This window comes from Styela clava, chromosome 1, assembly GCF_964204865.1.
Source record: "Styela clava chromosome 1, kaStyClav1.hap1.2, whole genome shotgun sequence".
NCBI classification, from domain to species: domain Eukaryota; kingdom Metazoa; phylum Chordata; class Ascidiacea; order Stolidobranchia; family Styelidae; genus Styela; species Styela clava.
In genome coordinates, this window is record NC_135250.1 from 19,483,543 (window position 1) to 19,499,433 (window position 15,891).

General features: G+C 33.8%; 36 non-coding genes across 36 annotated transcripts; all 36 read right to left on the reverse strand.

Annotated features, from left to right (window-relative positions):
• Positions 1-249: 249 nt before the first annotated feature.
• Positions 250-353, reverse strand: LOC144430368 (U6 spliceosomal RNA). The gene has a single exon (XR_013479494.1). It is a non-coding gene; the product is annotated as a U6 spliceosomal RNA (small nuclear RNA).
• Positions 354-694: 341 nt separating this feature from the next.
• On the reverse strand, positions 695-801 carry LOC144430072 (U6 spliceosomal RNA). The gene has a single exon (XR_013479323.1). It is a non-coding gene; the product is annotated as a U6 spliceosomal RNA (small nuclear RNA).
• Positions 802-1,134: 333 nt separating this feature from the next.
• LOC144429681 (U6 spliceosomal RNA) lies at positions 1,135-1,240 on the reverse strand. The gene has a single exon (XR_013478974.1). It is a non-coding gene; the product is annotated as a U6 spliceosomal RNA (small nuclear RNA).
• Positions 1,241-1,590: 350 nt separating this feature from the next.
• On the reverse strand, positions 1,591-1,697 carry LOC144429664 (U6 spliceosomal RNA). Its single transcript, XR_013478963.1, has one exon. It is a non-coding gene; the product is annotated as a U6 spliceosomal RNA (small nuclear RNA).
• A 351-nt stretch (positions 1,698-2,048) lies between these two features.
• On the reverse strand, positions 2,049-2,155 carry LOC144429625 (U6 spliceosomal RNA). The gene has a single exon (XR_013478922.1). It is a non-coding gene; the product is annotated as a U6 spliceosomal RNA (small nuclear RNA).
• A 334-nt stretch (positions 2,156-2,489) lies between these two features.
• Positions 2,490-2,596, reverse strand: LOC144430320 (U6 spliceosomal RNA). The gene has a single exon (XR_013479452.1). It is a non-coding gene; the product is annotated as a U6 spliceosomal RNA (small nuclear RNA).
• Positions 2,597-2,947: 351 nt separating this feature from the next.
• Positions 2,948-3,054, reverse strand: LOC144429926 (U6 spliceosomal RNA). Its single transcript, XR_013479178.1, has one exon. It is a non-coding gene; the product is annotated as a U6 spliceosomal RNA (small nuclear RNA).
• A 333-nt stretch (positions 3,055-3,387) lies between these two features.
• LOC144429596 (U6 spliceosomal RNA) lies at positions 3,388-3,494 on the reverse strand. Its single transcript, XR_013478893.1, has one exon. It is a non-coding gene; the product is annotated as a U6 spliceosomal RNA (small nuclear RNA).
• Positions 3,495-3,845: 351 nt separating this feature from the next.
• LOC144429701 (U6 spliceosomal RNA) lies at positions 3,846-3,952 on the reverse strand. The gene has a single exon (XR_013479007.1). It is a non-coding gene; the product is annotated as a U6 spliceosomal RNA (small nuclear RNA).
• A 333-nt stretch (positions 3,953-4,285) lies between these two features.
• LOC144430343 (U6 spliceosomal RNA) lies at positions 4,286-4,389 on the reverse strand. The gene has a single exon (XR_013479474.1). It is a non-coding gene; the product is annotated as a U6 spliceosomal RNA (small nuclear RNA).
• A 341-nt stretch (positions 4,390-4,730) lies between these two features.
• On the reverse strand, positions 4,731-4,837 carry LOC144430194 (U6 spliceosomal RNA). The gene has a single exon (XR_013479361.1). It is a non-coding gene; the product is annotated as a U6 spliceosomal RNA (small nuclear RNA).
• A 333-nt stretch (positions 4,838-5,170) lies between these two features.
• LOC144429603 (U6 spliceosomal RNA) lies at positions 5,171-5,277 on the reverse strand. Its single transcript, XR_013478899.1, has one exon. It is a non-coding gene; the product is annotated as a U6 spliceosomal RNA (small nuclear RNA).
• A 351-nt stretch (positions 5,278-5,628) lies between these two features.
• Positions 5,629-5,735, reverse strand: LOC144429702 (U6 spliceosomal RNA). The gene has a single exon (XR_013479008.1). It is a non-coding gene; the product is annotated as a U6 spliceosomal RNA (small nuclear RNA).
• Positions 5,736-6,068: 333 nt separating this feature from the next.
• LOC144429813 (U6 spliceosomal RNA) lies at positions 6,069-6,175 on the reverse strand. Its single transcript, XR_013479087.1, has one exon. It is a non-coding gene; the product is annotated as a U6 spliceosomal RNA (small nuclear RNA).
• Positions 6,176-6,508: 333 nt separating this feature from the next.
• LOC144429873 (U6 spliceosomal RNA) lies at positions 6,509-6,616 on the reverse strand. Its single transcript, XR_013479133.1, has one exon. It is a non-coding gene; the product is annotated as a U6 spliceosomal RNA (small nuclear RNA).
• A 338-nt stretch (positions 6,617-6,954) lies between these two features.
• On the reverse strand, positions 6,955-7,061 carry LOC144429856 (U6 spliceosomal RNA). The gene has a single exon (XR_013479109.1). It is a non-coding gene; the product is annotated as a U6 spliceosomal RNA (small nuclear RNA).
• A 333-nt stretch (positions 7,062-7,394) lies between these two features.
• Positions 7,395-7,501, reverse strand: LOC144429598 (U6 spliceosomal RNA). Its single transcript, XR_013478894.1, has one exon. It is a non-coding gene; the product is annotated as a U6 spliceosomal RNA (small nuclear RNA).
• Positions 7,502-7,852: 351 nt separating this feature from the next.
• LOC144429632 (U6 spliceosomal RNA) lies at positions 7,853-7,959 on the reverse strand. The gene has a single exon (XR_013478930.1). It is a non-coding gene; the product is annotated as a U6 spliceosomal RNA (small nuclear RNA).
• A 333-nt stretch (positions 7,960-8,292) lies between these two features.
• LOC144429962 (U6 spliceosomal RNA) lies at positions 8,293-8,399 on the reverse strand. Its single transcript, XR_013479203.1, has one exon. It is a non-coding gene; the product is annotated as a U6 spliceosomal RNA (small nuclear RNA).
• A 333-nt stretch (positions 8,400-8,732) lies between these two features.
• Positions 8,733-8,836, reverse strand: LOC144429960 (U6 spliceosomal RNA). The gene has a single exon (XR_013479202.1). It is a non-coding gene; the product is annotated as a U6 spliceosomal RNA (small nuclear RNA).
• Positions 8,837-9,172: 336 nt separating this feature from the next.
• LOC144429876 (U6 spliceosomal RNA) lies at positions 9,173-9,280 on the reverse strand. Its single transcript, XR_013479136.1, has one exon. It is a non-coding gene; the product is annotated as a U6 spliceosomal RNA (small nuclear RNA).
• A 333-nt stretch (positions 9,281-9,613) lies between these two features.
• LOC144430510 (U6 spliceosomal RNA) lies at positions 9,614-9,720 on the reverse strand. The gene has a single exon (XR_013479581.1). It is a non-coding gene; the product is annotated as a U6 spliceosomal RNA (small nuclear RNA).
• A 329-nt stretch (positions 9,721-10,049) lies between these two features.
• On the reverse strand, positions 10,050-10,156 carry LOC144429520 (U6 spliceosomal RNA). Its single transcript, XR_013478821.1, has one exon. It is a non-coding gene; the product is annotated as a U6 spliceosomal RNA (small nuclear RNA).
• Positions 10,157-10,598: 442 nt separating this feature from the next.
• LOC144429542 (U6 spliceosomal RNA) lies at positions 10,599-10,705 on the reverse strand. Its single transcript, XR_013478837.1, has one exon. It is a non-coding gene; the product is annotated as a U6 spliceosomal RNA (small nuclear RNA).
• Positions 10,706-11,056: 351 nt separating this feature from the next.
• Positions 11,057-11,163, reverse strand: LOC144429914 (U6 spliceosomal RNA). Its single transcript, XR_013479167.1, has one exon. It is a non-coding gene; the product is annotated as a U6 spliceosomal RNA (small nuclear RNA).
• Positions 11,164-11,496: 333 nt separating this feature from the next.
• On the reverse strand, positions 11,497-11,603 carry LOC144430512 (U6 spliceosomal RNA). Its single transcript, XR_013479583.1, has one exon. It is a non-coding gene; the product is annotated as a U6 spliceosomal RNA (small nuclear RNA).
• Positions 11,604-11,954: 351 nt separating this feature from the next.
• LOC144429920 (U6 spliceosomal RNA) lies at positions 11,955-12,058 on the reverse strand. Its single transcript, XR_013479173.1, has one exon. It is a non-coding gene; the product is annotated as a U6 spliceosomal RNA (small nuclear RNA).
• A 336-nt stretch (positions 12,059-12,394) lies between these two features.
• Positions 12,395-12,501, reverse strand: LOC144429704 (U6 spliceosomal RNA). The gene has a single exon (XR_013479016.1). It is a non-coding gene; the product is annotated as a U6 spliceosomal RNA (small nuclear RNA).
• A 333-nt stretch (positions 12,502-12,834) lies between these two features.
• Positions 12,835-12,942, reverse strand: LOC144429770 (U6 spliceosomal RNA). The gene has a single exon (XR_013479071.1). It is a non-coding gene; the product is annotated as a U6 spliceosomal RNA (small nuclear RNA).
• A 333-nt stretch (positions 12,943-13,275) lies between these two features.
• LOC144429843 (U6 spliceosomal RNA) lies at positions 13,276-13,383 on the reverse strand. The gene has a single exon (XR_013479100.1). It is a non-coding gene; the product is annotated as a U6 spliceosomal RNA (small nuclear RNA).
• A 333-nt stretch (positions 13,384-13,716) lies between these two features.
• Positions 13,717-13,823, reverse strand: LOC144430494 (U6 spliceosomal RNA). Its single transcript, XR_013479568.1, has one exon. It is a non-coding gene; the product is annotated as a U6 spliceosomal RNA (small nuclear RNA).
• A 329-nt stretch (positions 13,824-14,152) lies between these two features.
• On the reverse strand, positions 14,153-14,259 carry LOC144429817 (U6 spliceosomal RNA). The gene has a single exon (XR_013479088.1). It is a non-coding gene; the product is annotated as a U6 spliceosomal RNA (small nuclear RNA).
• Positions 14,260-14,395: 136 nt separating this feature from the next.
• On the reverse strand, positions 14,396-14,502 carry LOC144429912 (U6 spliceosomal RNA). The gene has a single exon (XR_013479164.1). It is a non-coding gene; the product is annotated as a U6 spliceosomal RNA (small nuclear RNA).
• A 333-nt stretch (positions 14,503-14,835) lies between these two features.
• LOC144429775 (U6 spliceosomal RNA) lies at positions 14,836-14,943 on the reverse strand. The gene has a single exon (XR_013479073.1). It is a non-coding gene; the product is annotated as a U6 spliceosomal RNA (small nuclear RNA).
• A 333-nt stretch (positions 14,944-15,276) lies between these two features.
• LOC144429690 (U6 spliceosomal RNA) lies at positions 15,277-15,384 on the reverse strand. Its single transcript, XR_013478982.1, has one exon. It is a non-coding gene; the product is annotated as a U6 spliceosomal RNA (small nuclear RNA).
• A 333-nt stretch (positions 15,385-15,717) lies between these two features.
• On the reverse strand, positions 15,718-15,824 carry LOC144430493 (U6 spliceosomal RNA). Its single transcript, XR_013479567.1, has one exon. It is a non-coding gene; the product is annotated as a U6 spliceosomal RNA (small nuclear RNA).
• Between the last annotated feature and the right edge of the window lie 67 nt (positions 15,825-15,891).

The window sequence follows — 15,891 nt, forward strand, 5'->3', positions numbered from 1 at the left end:
AATATTTCCTCCGAAATGACCATTGTTTGAAGGTATTTAATTTAAATACGATATGTCTGTTTAAGAGTAGAAACAAACCGTTATATATGATATTACCATCGATTGAAAGTTTATAACTTGGAATTTTCACTCATCGATTCATACTTTTTAGACAAATAGTCAAATTGACTGGTTTAATTGAACAGAGATTGAACTGTTAGTAATATTCCACTTTTTTCCTGAAATTGAGTGAAATTAGAGATTTCCCACAAAACAGAGGAACGCTACACGATTGTGCGTGTCATCCTTGCGCAGTGGCCATGCTAATCTTCCCTGTATCGCTCAAATTTTTTCATATCTACACTCGAAAGTAGTACACTCCACACACTCCCAGTGGTCGTATATGTACGTAGTAATTAGAAGTCAAATATCTATTATGGTGGCTGTAATAGTAGTAGCAAAATGTTTCTTCAGAAATTACCATTGGTTGAAGGTATTTAATTTAAATACGATATGTCTGTTTAAGAGGAGAAACAAACGGTTATATATATATGATATTACCATTGATTGAAAGTTTATAACTTAGACTTTTCACTCATCGATTCATACTTTTCAGACAAATAGTCAAATTCACTGGTTTAGTAGAACAGAGTTTGATATGTTAATAATATTTCCCTTTTTTGGTAAAAATTTATTAAGATTAGAGATTTCCCAAAAAATAGAGGAACGCTTCACGATTGTGCGTGTCATCCTTGCGCAGGGGCCATGCTAATCTTCTCTGTATCGTTCCAATTTTTTCATATGTACACTCGAAAGTAGTACACTTCACACACTCCCAGTGGTCGTATATGTACGTAGTAATTAGAAGTCAAATATCTATTATGGTGGCTGTAATAGTAGTAGCTAAATGTTTCCTCCGAAATTACCATTGGTTGAAGGTATTTAATTTAAATACGATATGTCTGTTTAAGAGGAGAAACAAACCGTTATATAAAATAATACCATCGATTGAAAGTTTATAACTTGGAATTTTCACTCATCGATTCATACTTTTTAGACAAATAGTCAAATTAACTGGTTTAATTGAACGGAGATTGAACTGTTAGTAATATTCCACTTTTTTCGTAAAATTTATTAAAATTAGAGATTTCCCACAAAATAGAAGAACGCTTCACGATTGTGCGTGTCATCCTTGCGCAGGGGCCATGCTAATCTTCTCTGTATAGTTCCAATTTTTCATATGTACATTCGAAAGTAGTACACTTCGCACACTCCCAGTGGTCGTATATGTACGTAGTAATTTGAAGTCAACTATCTATTATGGTGGCTGTAATAGTAGTAGCTAAATGTTTCCTTCGAAATTACCATTGGTTGAAGGTATTTAATTTAAATACGATATGTCGGTTTAACCCTGCTAAAACGCTTAAGAGGAAAAACAAACCGTTATATAAAATAATACCATCGATTGAAAGTTTATAACTTGGAATTTTCACTCATCGATTCATACTTTTTAGACAAATAGTCAAATAACTGGTTTAATTGAACAGAGATTGAACTGTTAGTAATATTCCACTTTTTTCGTAAAATTTATTAAAATTAGAGATTTCCCACAAAATAGAGGAACGCTTCACGATTGTGCGTGTCATCCTTGCGCAGGGGCCACGCTAATCTTCTCTGTATAGTTCCAATTTTTTCATATGTACACTCGAAAGTAGTACACTTCACACACTCCCAGTGGTCGTATATGTACGTAGTAATTTGAAGTCAAATATCTATTATGGTGGCTGTAATAGTAGTAGCTAAATGTTTCCTTCGAAATTACCATTGGTTGAAGGTATTTAATTTAAATACGATATGTCGGTTTAACCCTGCTAAAACGCTTAAGAGGAAAAACAAACCGTTATATAAAATAATACCATCGATTGAAAGTTTATAACTTAGACTTTTCACTCATCGATTCATACTTTTCAGACAAATAGTCAAATTAACTGGTTTAATAGAACAGAGTTTGAACTGTTAATAATATTTCACTTTTTTCGTAAAATTTATTAAAATTAGAGATTTCCCAAAAAATAGAGGAACGCTTCACGATTGTGCGTGTCATCCTTGCGCAGGGGCCATACTAATCTTCTCTGTATCGTTCCAATTTTTTCATATGTACACTCGAAAGTAGTACACTTCACACACTCCCAGTGGTCGTATATGTACGTAGTAATTAGAAGTCAAATATCTATTATGGTGGCTGTAATAGTAGTAGCTAAATGTTTCCTCCGAAATTACCATTGGTTGAAGGTATTTAATTTAAATACGATATGTCTGTTTAAGAGGAGAAACAAACCGTTATATAAAATAATACCATCGATTGAAAGTTTATAACTTGGAATTTTCACTCATCGATTCATACTTTTTAGACAAATAGTCAAATTAACTGGTTTAATTGAACAGAGATTGATCTGTTAGTAATATTCCACTTTTTTTCCTGAAATTGAGTGAAATTAGAGATTTCCCACAAAACAGAGGAACGCTTCACGAATGTGCGTGTCATCCTTGCGCAGGGGCCATGCTAATTTTCTCTGTATGGCTCACATTTTTTCATATGTACACTCGAAAGTAGTACACTACACACACTCCCAGTGGTCGTATATGTACGTAGTAATTTGAAGTCAAATATCTATTATGGTGGCTGTAATAGTAGTAGCTAAATGTTTCCTCCGAAATTACCATTGGTTGAAGGTATTTAATATAAATACGATATGTCTGTTTAACCCTGCTAAAACGCTTAAGAGGAGAAACAAACCGTTATATAAAATAATACCATCGATTGAAAGTTTATAACTTGGAATTTTCACCCATCGATTCATACTTTTTGGACAAATAGTCAAATTAACTGGTTTAATTGAACAGAGATTGAACTGTTAGTAATATTCCACTTTTTTCCTGAAATTGAGTGAAATTAGAGATTTCCCACAAAACACAGGAACGCTTCACGATTGTGCGTGTCATCCTTGCGCAGGGGCCATGCTAATTTTCTCTGTATCGCTCAAATTTTTTCATATGTACACTCGAAAGTAGTACACTTCACACACTCCCAGTGGTCGTATATGTACGTAGTAATTAGAAGTCAAATATCTATTATGGTGGCTGTAATAGTAGTAGCTAAATGTTTCCTCCGAAATTACCATTGGTTGAAGGTATTTAATTTAAATACGATATGTCTGTTTAAGAGGAGAAACAAACCGTTATATAAAATAATACCATCGATTGAAAGTTTATAACTTGGAATTTTCACTCATCGATTCATACTTTTTAGACAAATAGTCAAATTAACTGGTTTAATTGAACAGAGATTGAACTGTTAGTAATATTCCACTTTTTTCGTAAAATTTATTAAAATTAGAGATTTCCCACAAAATAGAAGAACGCTTCACGATTGTGCGTGTCATCCTTGCGCAGGGGCCATGCTAATCTTCTCTGTATAGTTCCAATTTTTTCATATGTACATTCGAAAGTAGTACACTTCACACACTCCCAGTGGTCGTATATGTACGTAGTAATTTGAAGTCAACTATCTATTATGGTGGCTGTAATAGTAGTAGCTAAATGTTTCCTTCGAAATTACCATTGGTTGAAGGTATTTAATTTAAATACGATATGTCGGTTTAACCCTGCTAAAACGCTTAAGAGGAAAAACAAACCGTTATATAAAATAATACCATCGATTGAAAGTTTATAACTTGGAATTTTCACTCATCGATTCATACTTTTTAGACAAATAGTCAAATTAACTGGTTTAATTGAACAGAGATTGAACTGTTAGTAATATTCCACTTTTTTCCTGAAATTGAGTGAAATTAGAGATTTCCCACAAAACAGAGGAACGCTTCACGATTGTGCGTGTCATCCTTGCGCAGGGGCCATGCTAATCTTCTCTGTATCGCTCAAATTTTTTCATATGTACACTCGAAAGTAGTACACTACACACACTCCCAGTGGTCGTATATGTACGTAGTAATTAGAAGTCAAATATCTAATATGGTGGCTGTAATAGTAGTAGCAAAATATTTCCTCCGAAATGACCATTGTTTGAAGGTATTTAATTTAAATACGATATGTCTGTTTAAGAGTAGAAACAAACCGTTATATATGATATTACCATCGATTGAAAGTTTATAACTTGGAATTTTCACTCATCGATTCATACTTTTTAGACAAATAGTCAATTTGACTGGTTTAATTGAACAGAGATTGAACTGTTAGTAATATTCCACTTTTTTCCTGAAATTGAGTGAAATTAGAGATTTCCCACAAAACAGAGGAACGCTACACGATTGCGCGTGTCATCCTTGCGCAGGGGCCATGCTAATCTTCCCTGTATCGCTCAAAGTTTTTCATATCTACACTCGAAAGTAGTACACTCCACACACTCCCAGTGGTCGTATATGTACGTAGTAATTAGAAGTCAAATATCTATTATGGTGGCTGTAATAGTAGTAGCAAAATGTTTCCTCAGAAATTACCATTGGTTGAAGGTATTTAATTTAAATACGATATGTCTGTTTAAGAGGAGAAACAAACGGTTATATATATATGATATTACCATTGATTGAAAGTTTATAACTTAGACTTTTCACTCATCGATTCATACTTTTCAGACAAATAGTCAAATTCACTGGTTTAGTAGAACAGAGTTTGAACTGTTAATAATATTTCACTTTTTTCGTAAAAATTTATTAAGATTAGAGATTTCCCAAAAAATAGAGGAACGCTTCACGATTGTGCGTGTCATCCTTGCGCAGGGGCCATGCTAATCTTCTCTGTATCGTTCCAATTTTTTCATATGTACACTCGAAAGTAGTACACTTCACACACTCCCAGTGGTCGTATATGTACGTAGTAATTAGAAGTCAAATATCTATTATGGTGGCTGTAATAGTAGTAGCTAAATGTTTCCTCCGAAATTACCATTGGTTGAAGGTATTTAATTTAAATACGATATGTCTGTTTAAGAGGAGAAACAAACCGTTATATAAAATAATACCATCGATTGAAAGTTTATAACTTGGAATTTTCACTCATCGATTCATACTTTTTAGACAAATAGTCAAATTAACTGGTTTAATTGAACGGAGATTGAACTGTTAGTAATATTCCACTTTTTTCGTAAAATTTATTAAAATTAGAGATTTCCCACAAAATAGAAGAACGCTTCACGATTGTGCGTGTCATCCTTGCGCAGGGGCCATGCTAATCTTCTCTGTATAGTTCCAATTTTTTTATATGTACATTCGAAAGTAGTACACTTCACACACTCCCAGTGGTCGTATATGTACGTAGTAATTTGAAGTCAACTATCTATTATGGTGGCTGTAATAGTAGTAGCTAAATGTTTCCTTCGAAATTACCATTGGTTGAAGGTATTTAATTTAAATACGATATGTCGGTTTAACCCTGCTAAAACGCTTAAGAGGAAAAACAAACCGTTATATAAAATAATACCATCGATTGAAAGTTTATAACTTGGAATTTTCACTCATCGATTCATACTTTTTAGACAAATAGTCAAATTAACTGGTTTAATTGAACAGAGATTGAACTGTTAGTAATATTCCACTTTTTTTCTGAAATTGAGTGAAATTAGAGATTTCCCACAAAACAGAGGAACGCTTCACGATTGTGCGTGTCATCCTTGCGCAGGGGCCATGCTAATCTTCTCTGTATCGCTCAAATTTTTTCATATGTACACTCGAAAGTAGTACACTACACACACTCCCAGTGGTCGTATATGTACGTAGTAATTAGAAGTCAAATATCTAATATGGTGGCTGTAATAGTAGTAGCAAAATATTTCCTCCGAAATGACCATTGGTTGAAGGTATTTAATCTAAATACGACATGTCTGTTTAAGAGTAGAAACAAACCGTTATATAAAATAATACCATCGATTGAAAGTTTATAACTTGGAATTTTCACTCATCGATTCATACTTTTTAGACAAATAGTCAAATTAACTGGTTTAACTGAACAGAGATTGAACTGTTAGTAATATTCCACTTTTTTCCTGAAATTGAGTGAATTTAGAGATTTCCCACAAAACAGAGGAACGCTTCACGATTGTGCGTGTCATCCTTGCGCAGGGGCCATGCTAATCTTCTCTGTATCGCTCAAATTTTTTCATATGTACACTCGAGAGTAGTACACTACACACACTCCCAGTGGTCGTATATGTACGTAGTAATTAGAAGTAAAATATCTATTATGTTGGCTGTAACAGTAGTAGCAAAATGTTTCCTCCGAAATTACCATTGGTTGAAGGTATTTAATTTAAATACGATATGTCTGTTTAAGAGGAGAAACAAACCGTTATATATGATATTACCATTGATTGAAAGTTTATAACTTAGACTTTTCACTCATCGATTCATACTTTTTAGACAAATAGTCAAATTAACTGGTATAATTGAACAGAGTTTGAACTGTTAGTAATATTTCACTTTTTTTGTAAAATTTATTAAAATTAGAGATTTCCCAAAAAACAGAGGAACGCTTCACGATTGTGCGTGTCATCCTTGCGCAGAGGCCATGCTAATCTTCTCTGTATCGTTACAATTTTTTTCATATGTACACTCGAAAGTAGTACACTCCACACAATCCCAGTGGTCGTATATGTACGTAGTAATTAGAAGTCAAATATCTATTATGGTGGCTGTAATAGTAGTAGCAAAATGTTTCCTCAGAAATTACCATTGGTTGAAGGTATTTAATTTAAATACGATATGTCTGTTTAAGAGGAGAAACAAACGGTTATATATATATGATATTACCATTGATTGAAAGTTTATAACTTAGACTTTTCACTCATCGATTCATACTTTTCAGACAAATAGTCAAATTCACTGGTTTAGTAGAACAGAGTTTGAACTGTTAATGATATTTCACTTTTTTCGTAAAAATTTATTAAGATTAGAGATTTCCCAAAAAATTGAGGAACGCTTCACGATTGTGCGTGTCATCCTTGCGCAGGGGCCATGCTAATCTTCTCTGTATCGTTCCAATTTTTTCATATGTACACTCGAAAGTAGTACACTTCACACATTCCCAGTGGTCGTATATGTACGTAGTAATTAGAAGTCAAATATCTATTATGGTGGCTGTAATAGTAGTAGCTAAATGTTTCCTCCGGAATTACCATTGGTTGAAGGTATTTAATTTAAATACGATATGTCTGTTTAAGAGGAGAAACAAACCGTTATATAAAAAAATACCATCGATTGAAAGTTTATAACTTGGAATTTTCACTCATCGATTCATACTTTTTAGACAAATAGTCAAATTAACTGGTTTAATTGAACGGAGATTGAACTGTTAGTAATATTCCACTTTTTTCGTAAAATTTATTAAAATTAGAGATTTCCCACAAAATAGAAGAACGCTTCACGATTGTGCGTGTCATCCTTGCGCAGGGGCCATGCTAATCTTCTCTGTATAGTTCCAATTTTTTCATATGTACATTCGAAAGTAGTACACTTCACACACTCCCAGTGGTCGTATATGTACGTAGTAATTTGAAGTCAACTATCTATTATGGTGGCTGTAATAGTAGTAGCTAAATGTTTCCTTCGAAATTACCATTGGTTGAAGGTATTTAATTTAAATACGATATGTCGGTTTAACCCTGCTAAAACGCTTAAGAGGAAAAACAAACCGTTATATAAAATATTACCATCGATTGAAAGTTTATAACTTGGAATTTTCACTCATCGATTCATACTTTTTAGACAAATAGTCAAATTAACTGATTTAATTGAACAGAGATTGAACTGTTAGTAATATTCCACTTTTTTTCTGAAATTGAGTGAAATTAGAGATTTCCCACAAAAAAGAGGAACGCTTCACGATTGTGCGTGTCATCCTTGCGCAGGGGCCATGCTAATCTTCTCTGTATCGCTCAAATTTTTTCATATGTACACTCGAAAGTAGTACACTACACACACTCCCAGTGGTCGTATATGTACGTAGTAATTAGAAGTCAAATATCTAATATGGTGGCTGTAATAGTAGTAGCAAAATATTTCCTCCGAAATGACCATTGGTTGAAGGTATTTAATCTAAATACGACATGTCTGTTTAAGAGTAGAAACAAACCGTTATATAAAATAATACCATCGATTGAAAGTTTATAACTTGGAATTTTCACTCATCGATTCATACTTTTTAGACAAATAGTCAAATTAACTGGTTTAACTGAACAGAGATTGAACTGTTAGTAATATTCCACTTTTTTCCTGAAATTGAGTGAATTTAGAGATTTCCCACAAAACAGAGGAACGCTTCACGATTGTGCGTGTCATCCTTGCGCAGGGGCCATGCTAATCTTCTTTGTATCGCTCAAATTTTTTCATATGTACACTCGAGAGTAGTACACTACTCACACTCCCAGTGGTCGTATATGTACGTAGTAATTAGAAGTCAAATAGCTAATATGGTGGCTGTAATAGTAGTAGCAAAATATTTCCTTCGAAATGACCATTGGTTGAAGGTATTCAATTTAAATACGACATGTCTGTTTAAGAGTAGAAACAAACCGTTATATAGGATATTACCATCGATTGAAAGTTTGTAACTTGGAATTTTCACTCATCGATTCATACTTTTTAGACAAATAGTCAAATTAACTGGTTTAATTGAACAGAGTTTGAACTGTTAGTAATATTCCACTTTTTTCCTGAAATTGAGTGAAATTAGAGATTTCCCACAAAACAGAGGAACGTTTCACGATTGTGCGTGTCATCCTTGCGTAGGGGCCATGCTAATCTTCTCTGTATCGCTCAAATTTTTTCATATTTACACTCGAAAGTAGTACACTCCACACACTCCCAGTGGTCGTATATGTACGTAGTAATTAGAAGTAAAATATCTATTATGTTGGCTGTAACAGTAGTAGCAAAATGTTTCCTCCGAAATTACCATTGGTTGAAGGTATTTAATTTAAATACGATATGTCTGTTTAAGAGGAGAAACAAACCGTTATATATGATATTACCATTGATTGAAAGTTTATAACTTAGACTTTTCACTCATCGATTCATACTTTTTAGACAAATAGTCAAATTAACTGGTATAATTGAACAGAGTTTGAACTGTTAGTAATATTTCACTTTTTTTGTAAAATTTATTAAAATTAGAGATTTCCCAAAAAACAGAGGAACGCTTCACGATTGTGCGTGTCATCCTTGCGCAGAGGCCATGCTAATCTTCTCTGTATCGTTACAATTTTTTTCATATGTACACTCGAAAGTAGTACACTCCACACAATCCCAGTGGTCGTATATGTACGTAGTAATTAGAAGTCAAATATCTATTATGGTGGCTGTAATAGTAGTAGCAAAATGTTTCCTCCGAAATGACCATTGGTTGAAGGTATTTAATTTAAATACGATATGTCTGTTTAAGAGGAGAAACAAACCGGTATATATGATATTACCATCGATTGAAAGTTTATAATTTGGGCTTTTTACTCATCAATTCATACTTTTTGGACAAATAGTCAAATTCACTGGTGTAATTAAACAGAGATTGAACTCTTAGTAATATGCTACTTTTTTCCTGAAATTGAGTGAAATTAGAGATTTCCCACAAAATAGAGTGATGCTTCACGATTGTGCGTGCCATTCTTGCCCAGGGGCCAGGCTAATCTTCCACGTATTGTTCCATTTTTTTCATAAGTACACTCGAAAGTAGTACACTCCGCTCACTCCCAGTGGTCGTATATGTACGTAGTAATTAGAAGTCAAATATCTATGATGGTGGCTGTAATAGTAGTAGCAAAATGTTTCTTCCGAAATTACCATTGGTTGAAGGTATTTAATTTAAATACGATATGTCTGTTTAAAGAAACAAACCGTTATATATGATATTACCATCGATTGGAAGTTTATAACTTGGAATTTTCACTCATCGATTCATACTTTTTAGACAAATAGTCAAATTAACTGGTTTAATTGAACAGAGATTGAACTGTTAGTAATATTCCACTTCTTTCGTAAATTGTATTAAAATTAGAGATTTCCCACAAAATAGAGGAACGCTTCACGATTGTGCGTGTCATCCTTGCGCAGGGGCCATGCTAATCTTCTCTGTATCGTTCCAATTTTTTCATATGTACACTCGAAAGTAGTACACTTCACATACTCCCAGTGGTCGTAATGTACGTAGTAATTAGAAGTCAAATATCTATTATGGTGGCTGTAATAGTAGTGCCAAAATGTTTCCTCCGAAATGACCATTGGTTGAAGGTATTTAATTTAAATACGATATGTCTGTTTAAGAGGAGAAACAAACCGGTATATATAATGCTGTAATAGTACTAGCAAAATGTTTCCTCCGAAATTACCATTGGTTGAAGGTATTCAATTTAAATACGATATGTCTGTTTAAGAGGAGAAACAAACCGTTATATATGATATTAACATCGATTGAAAGTTTATAACTTGGAATTTTCACTCATCGATTCATACTTTTTAGACAAATAGTCAAATTAACTGGTTTAATTGAACAGAGATTGAACTGTTAGTAATATTCCACTTTTTTCGTAAAATTTATTAAAATTAGAGATTTCCCACAAAACAGAGGAACGCTTCACGATTGTGCGTGTCATCCTTGCGCAGGGGCCATGCTAATCTTCTCTGTATCGTTCCAATTTTTTCATATGTACACTCGAAAGTAGTACACTTCACACACTCCCAGTGGTCGTATATGTACGTAGTAATTTGAAGTCAAATATCTATTATGGTGGCTGTAATAGTAGTAGCTAAATGTTTCTTCTGAAATTACCATTGGTTGAAGGTATTTAATTTAAATACGATATGTCTGTTTAACCCTGCTAAAACGCTTAAGAGGAAAAACAAACCGTTATATAAAATAATACCATCGATTGAAAGTTTATAACTTGGAATTTTCACTCATCGATTCATACTTTTTAGACCAATAGTCAAATTAACTGGTTTAATTGAACAGAGATTGAACTGTTAGTAATATTCCACTTTTTTCCTGAAATTGAGTGAAATTAGAGATTTCCCACAAAACAGAGGAACGCTTCACGATTGTGCGTGTCATCCTTGCGCGGGGGCCATGCTAATCTTCTCTGTATCGCTCAAATTTTTTCATATGTACACTCGAAAGTAGTACACTTCACACACTCCCAGGGGTCGTATATGTACGTAGTAATTAGAAGTCAAATATTTATTATGGTGGCTGTAATAGTAGTAGCTAAATGTTCCCTCCGAATTTACCATTGGTTGAAGGTATTTAATTTAAATACGATATGTCTGTTTAAGACGAGAAACAAACCGTTATATAAAATAATACCATCGATTGAAAGTTTATAACTTATAATTATCACTCATCGATTCATACTTTTTAGACAAATAGTCAAATTACATGGTTTAATTGAACAGAGATTGAACTGTTAGTAATATTCCACTTTTTTCGTAAAATTGATTAAAATTAGAAGTTTCCCACAAAATAGAGGAACGCTTCACGATTGTGCGTGTCATCCTTGCGCAGGGGCCATGCTAATCTTCTCTGTATCGTTCCAATTTTTTCATATGTACACTCGAAAGTAGTACACTTGACACACTCCCAGTGGTCGTATATGTACGTAGTAATTTGAAGTCAAATATCTATTATGGTGGCTGTAACAGTAGTAGCTAAATGTTTTCTCCGAAATTACCATTGGTTGAAGGTATTTAATTTAAATACGATATGTCTGTTTAACCCTGCTAAAACGCTTAAGAGGAGAAACAAACCGTTATATAAAATAATACCATCGATTGAAAGTTTATAACTTGGAATTTTCACTCATCGATTCATACTTTTTAGACAAATAGTCAAATTAACTGGTTTAACTGAACAGAGATTGAACTGTTAGTAATATTCCACTTTTTTCCTGAAATTGAGTGAATTTAGAGATTTCCCACAAAACAGAGCAACGCTTCACGATTGTGCGTGTCATCCTTGCGCAGGGGCCATGCTAATCTTCTCTGTATCGCTTAAATTTTTTCAAATTTACACTCGAGAGTAGTACACTACACACACTCCCAGTGGTCGTATATGTACGTAGTAATTAGAAGTCAAATATCTAATATGGTGGCTGTAATAGAAGTAGCAAAATATTTCCTTCGAAATGACCATTGGTTGAAGGTATTTAATTTAAATACGACATGTCTGTTTAAGAGTAGAAACAATCCGTTATATATGATATTACCATCGATTGAAAGTTTGTAACTTGGAATTTTCACTCATCGATTCATACTTTTTAGACAAATAGTCAAATTAACTGGTTTAATTGAACAGAGTTTGAACTGTTAGTAATATTCCACTTTTTTCCTGAAATTGAGTGAAATTAGAGATTTCCCACAAAACAGAGGAACGCTTCACGATTGTGCGTGTCATCCTTGCGCAGGGGCCATGCTAATCTTCTCTGTATCGCTCAAATTTTTTCATATGTACACTCGAAAGTAGTACACTCCACACACTCCCAGTGGTCGTATATGTACGTAGTAATTAGAAGTCAAATATCTATTATGGTGGCTGTTATAGTAGTAGCAAAATGTTTCCTCCGAAATGACCATTGGTTGAAGGTATTTAATTTAAATACGATATGTCTGTTTAAGAGGAGAAACAAACCGTTATATATGATATTACCATTGATTGAAAGTTTATAACCTAGACTTTTCACTCATCGATTCATACTTTTTAGACAAATAGTCAAATTAACTGGTTTAATTGAACAGAGTTTGAACTGTTAGTAATATTTCACTTTTTTCGTAAAATTTATTAAAATTAGAGATTTCCCAAAAAACAGAGGAACGCTTCACGATTGTGCGTGTCATCCTTGCGCAGGGGCAATGCTAATCTTCTCTGTATCGTTACAATTTTTTTCATATGTACACTCGAAAGTAGTACACTCCACATACTCCCAGTGGTCGTATATGTACGTAGTAATTAGAAGTCAAATATCTATTATGGTGGCTGTAATAGTAGTAGCAAAATGTTTCCTCCGAAATGACCATTGGTTGAAGGTATTTAATTTAAATACGATATGTCTGTTTAAGAGGAGAAACAAACCGGTATATATGATATTACCATCGATTGAAAGTTTATAATTTGGGCTTTTTACTCATCAATTCATACTTTTTGGACAAATAGTCAAATTCACTGGTGTAATTAAACAGAGATTGAACTCTTAGTAATATGCTACTTTTTTCCTGAAATTGAGTGAAATTAGAGATTTCCCAAAAAGCAGAGGAACGCTTCACGATTGTGCGTGTCATCCTTGCGCAGGGGCCATGCTAATCTTCTCTGTATCGTTACAATTTTTTTCATATGTACACTCGAAAGTAGTACACTCCACATACTCCCAGTGGTCGTATATGTACGTAGTAATTAGAAGTCAAATATCTATTATGGTGGCTGTAATAGTAGTAGCAAAATGTTTCCTCCGAAATGACCATTGGTTGAAGGTATTTAATTTAAATACGATATGTCTGTTTAAGAGGAGAAACAAACCGGTATATATGATATTACCATCGATTGAAAGTTTATAATTTGGGCTTTTTACTCATCAATTCATACTTTTTGGACAAATAGTCAAATTCACTGGTGTAATTAAACAGAGATTGAACTCTTAGTAATATGCTACTTTTTTCCTGAAATTGAGTGAAATTAGAGATTTCCCACAAAATAGAGTAACGGTTCACGATTGTGCGTGCCATCCTTGCCCAGGGGCCATGCTAATCTTCCACGTATTGTTCCATTTTTTTCATAAGTACACTCGAAAGTAGTACACTCCGCACACTCCCAGTGGTCGTATATGTACGTAGTAATTAGAAGTCAAATATCTATGATGGTGGCTGTAATAGTAGTAGCAAAATGTTTCCTCCGAAATTACCATTGGTTGAAGGTATTTAATTTAAATACGATATGTCTGTTTAAAGGAACAAACCGTTATATATGATATTACCATCGATTGGAAGTTTATAACTTGGAATTTTCACTCATCGATTCATACTTTTTAGACAAATAGTCAAATTAACTGGTTTAACTGAACAGAGATTGAACTGTTAGTAATATTCCACTTTTTTCCTGAAATTGAGTGAATTTAGAGATTTCCCACAAAACAGAGGAACGCTTCACGATTGTGCGTGTCATCCTTGCGCAGGGGCCATGCTAATCTTCTCTGTATCGCTCAAATTTTTTCATATGTACACTCGAGAGTAGTACACTACACACACTCCCAGTGGTCGTATATGTACGTAGTAATTAGAAGTCAAATATATAATATGGTGGCTGTAATAGTAGTAGCAAAATATTTCCTTCGAAATGACCATTGGTTGAAGGTATTTATAATATTTCCCACAGAACAGAGGAACGCTTCACGATTGTGCGTGTCATCCTTGCGCAGGGGCCATGCTAATCTTCTCTGTATCGCTCAAATTTTTTCATATGTACACTCGAGAGTAGTACACTACACACACTCCCAGTGGTCGTATATGTACGTAGTAATTAGTAGTCAAATATCTAATATGGTGGCTGTAATAGTAGTAGCAAAATATTTCCTTCGAAATGACCATTGGTTGAAGGTATTTAATTTGAATACGACATGTCTGTTTAAGAGTAGAAACAAACCGTTATATATGATATTACCATCGATTGAAAGTTTGTAACTTGGAATTTTCACTCATCGATTCATACTTTTTAGACAAATAGTCAAATTAACTGGTTTAATTGAACAGAGTTTGAACTGTTAGTAATATTTCACTTTTTTCGTAAAATTTATTAAAATTAGAGATTTCCCAAAAAACAGAGGAACGCTTCACGATTGTGCGTGTCATCCTTGCGCAGGGGCAATGCTAATCTTCTCTGTATCGTTACAATTTTTTTCATATGTACACTCGAAAGTAGTACACTCCACATACTCCCAGTGGTCGTATATGTACGTAGTAATTAGAAGTCAAATATCTATTATGGTGGCTGTAATAGTAGTAGCAAAATGTTTCCTCCGAAATGACCATTGGTTGAAGGTATTTAATTTAAATACGATATGTCTGTTTAAGAGGAGAAACAAACCGGTATATATGATATTACCATCGATTGAAAGTTTATAATTTGGGCTTTTTACTCATCAATTCATACTTTTTGGACAAATAGTCAAATTCACTGGTGTAATTAAACAGAGATTGAACTCTTAGTAATATGCTACTTTTTTCCTGAAATTGAGTGAAATTAGAGATTTCCCAAAAAACAGAGGAACGCTTCACGATTGTGCGTGTCATCCTTGCGCAGGGGCCATGCTAATCTTCTCTGTATCGTTACAATTTTTTTCATATGTACACTCGAAAGTAGTACACTCCACATACTCCCAGTGGTCGTATATGTACGTAGTAATTAGAAGTCAAATATCTATTATGGTGGCTGTAATAGTAGTAGCAAAATGTTTCCTCCGAAATGACCATTGGTTGAAGGTATTTAATTTAAATACGATATGTCTGTTTAAGAGGAGAAACAAACCGGTGTATATGATATTACCATCGATTGAAAGTTTATAATTTGGGCTTTTTACTCATCAATTCATACTTTTTGGACAAATAGTCAAATTCACTGGTGTAATTAAACAGAGATTGAACTCTTAGTAATATGCTACTTTTTTCCTGAAATTGAGTGAAATTAGAGATTTCCCAAAAAATAGAGTAACGGTTCACGATTGTGCGTGCCATCCTTGCCCAGGGGCCATGCTAATCTTCCACGTATTGTTCCATTTTTTTCATAAGTACACTCGAAAGTAGTACACTCCGCACACTCCCAGTGGTCGTATATGTACGTAGTAATTAGAAGTCAAATATCTATGATGGTGGC